The following is a 2,791-nucleotide window of genomic DNA, read 5'->3' as shown; positions in this document are numbered from 1 at the left end:
GCAGCACACTTTAAAAAGATTCGTATGAACACCCTGCAACTGGATCTGTAACCGTTGAAAAAAAAAAACGCCTATTTGTGACCATTGCCAAGTTGTCATTGTTCCGTTTCTCTTAAATGACGATAGATAAATGGCTGGTTCTTTTTTTATTGACACCGGAGGCTCCTTGACTTTGACCTGAAGTGGAAAAATAATTTCTCTATTTCCATTTAGGACCTTTAATCCCAGAAAAACGGCCATAACTCAAAAACCGTCGAGGCCTAGACGCCATCTTGTTCGGGGCCAACTGCCCATTATGCCAAACCTACGCTCACCGAGTTTCGGCTTCGAAATATTTTCCGTTTTCGAGATAAGGCCCCGTCGTGATTCGTGATGTTTTGCCAAATTGCCATATGATTCCGTATGCCCTCTTGTGGGAAATTCCGGGATAGCGGAAAAACGCTCAAAAACTTGTTTATTTTATAAAACGGAAACCGAATGTCCGACAAAGTTCATTTGATGACTTCCCGGTAGGTCTGGCCCTACCGCACGGCCCGACGCCGACCGCGAATTTTACAAACGATTTCGGACGTCTAGTAAGGGACCGTACATTTGCAATATGGACTTTCTCACTGATCATACACGAAATGCCGAAATGTTCCCTTAAGGTATGTAAAGTCAAAGTGAGCCTGATTAACAGCTGTTGCATTTTCACCATTTAGATAAGCATCTTTGTGTCACTCAAAAAGTGGAAGAAATTGCATATACTGTAGCCATAATTTGTAGCACAAATTGTTGGATGAAATACAAACTAACCTTGCTTACTTATTTCAAAGCGAGGGCACATATTTCAGCCTTGTGGGAAAAAACGGACAAAGAGTTGAAATTCCACAAGGCAGTGACAAAAAGCTTACAGCACCTGGTATTCCCAGGCTGTCTCCCATCCAAGTACTAACCAAGCCCGACCCTGCTTAGCTTCCGAGATCGGACGAGATCAGGCGTACTCAGGCCGGTGTGGCCGTAAGCAAGAAACTATCTCTTGGTGCACTATGTAAAGTCAAAGTGAGCCTGATTAACAGCTGTTGCATTTTCACCATTTAGATAAGCATCTTTGTGTCACTCAAAAAGTGGAAGAAATTGCATATACTGTAGCCATAATTTGTAGCACAGATTGTTGGATGAAATACAAACTAACCTTGCTTACCTATTTCAAAGCGAGGGCACATATTTCAGCCTTGTGGGAAAAAACGGACAAAGAGTTGAAATTCCACAAGGCAGTGACAAAAAGCTTACAGCACCTGGTATTCCCAGGCTGTCTCCCATCCAAGTACTAACCAAGCCCGACCCTGCTTAGCTTCCGAGATCGGACGAGATCAGGCGTACTCAGGCCGGTGTGGCCGTAAGCAAGAAACTATCTCTTGGTGCACTATGTAAAGTCAAAGTGAGCCTGATTAACAGCTGTTGCATTTTCACCATTTAGATAAGCATCTTTGTGTCACTCAAAAAGTGGAAGAAATTGCATATACTGTAGCCATAATTTGTAGCACAGATTGTTGGATGAAATACAAACTAACCTTGCTTACCTATTTCAAAGCGAGGGCACATATTTCAGCCTTGTGGGAAAAAACGGACAAAGAGTTGAAATTCCACAAGGCAGTGACAAAAAGCTTACAGCACCTGGTATTCCCAGGCTGTCTCCCATCCAAGTACTAACCAAGCCCGACCCTGCTTAGCTTCCGAGATCGGACGAGATCAGGCGTACTCAGGGCGGTGTGGCCGTAAGCAAGAAACTATCTCTTGGTGCACTATGTAAAGTCAAAGTGAGCCTGATTAACAGCTGTTGCATTTTCACCATTTAGATAAGCATCTTTGTGTCACTCAAAAAGTGGAAGAAATTGCATATACTGTAGCCATAATTTGTAGCACAAATTGTTGGATGAAATACAAACTAACCTTGCTTACTTATTTCAAAGCGAGGGCACATATTTCAGCCTTGTGGGAAAAAACGGACAAAGAGTTGAAATTCCACAAGGCAGTGACAAAAAGCTTACAGCACCTGGTATTCCCAGGCGGTCTCCCATCCAAGTACTAACCAAGCCCGACCCTGCTTAGCTTCCGAGATCGGACGAGATCAGGCGTACTCAGGCCGGTGTGGCCGTAAGCCAGAAACTATCTCTTGGTGCACTATGTAAGGGAATACCCCCCTGATTTGTACAAAAATGAATGTCAAAATATTGGCATTGGACAAACCATGTACACGATGTCCAATACCACCCAAAGCGGCGTTGATTCGTGCAAAGTATATGGCAAATGCCATATGGCAATTGCCAATTGTAACACCTCAAAAATCCAACAGGGGGCGAGTGCGCTCCACCTGGGTTTTTCATATTGGAAATGCAACCCAAGTCAACATCCAAAAGAAAAATTTTGAAAAAATGATATTTTTTTCAAAAACTTTTTACCCCTTAAAAAAGTGCTTTCTTGGCCTTTTTTCGAATTTCTTTCGCTTTTTTTGTCAATTACACATGTGTAAGAACTGTATGAATATACTTTTGTCCAATTTTGATATCAAATTTTTTTTTTTTTAATTACATGCGCATAAGGCATATGTTTTGTCCATTTGCAATATGATTTCATAGGAAGTCAAAAGTCAAAAGTCAAAAATGTCAAAATTTGGTAAAAAACTTCACACATCCTTAAAAAAGTGCTTTCTGGACCGTTTTTCAAAATTCTTTCAATTTTTATGTCAATTACACATGTATAAGAACTTTATCAACATACTTTAGTCATACTTTATTATCATTTTTTTTTT

At 41.1% G+C, this 2,791-nt stretch overlaps 2 non-coding genes and 2 pseudogenes across 2 annotated transcripts; all 4 read right to left on the bottom strand.

Moving 5' to 3' along the window:
- Positions 1-886: 886 nt before the first annotated feature.
- LOC139400251 (5S ribosomal RNA) lies at positions 887-1,005 on the bottom strand (annotated as a pseudogene).
- A 260-nt stretch (positions 1,006-1,265) lies between these two features.
- On the bottom strand, positions 1,266-1,384 carry LOC139400250 (5S ribosomal RNA; annotated as a pseudogene).
- Positions 1,385-1,644: 260 nt separating this feature from the next.
- LOC139400249 (5S ribosomal RNA) lies at positions 1,645-1,763 on the bottom strand. The gene has a single exon (XR_011632466.1). It is a non-coding gene; the product is annotated as a 5S ribosomal RNA (ribosomal RNA).
- A 260-nt stretch (positions 1,764-2,023) lies between these two features.
- LOC139400248 (5S ribosomal RNA) lies at positions 2,024-2,142 on the bottom strand. Its single transcript, XR_011632465.1, has one exon. It is a non-coding gene; the product is annotated as a 5S ribosomal RNA (ribosomal RNA).
- Between the last annotated feature and the right edge of the window lie 649 nt (positions 2,143-2,791).

Source organism: Oncorhynchus clarkii, unplaced genomic scaffold (assembly GCF_045791955.1).
Source record: "Oncorhynchus clarkii lewisi isolate Uvic-CL-2024 unplaced genomic scaffold, UVic_Ocla_1.0 unplaced_contig_13529_pilon_pilon, whole genome shotgun sequence".
Classification (NCBI taxonomy): domain Eukaryota; kingdom Metazoa; phylum Chordata; class Actinopteri; order Salmoniformes; family Salmonidae; genus Oncorhynchus; species Oncorhynchus clarkii.
This window is presented reverse-complemented; position numbering and strand designations above follow the sequence as displayed.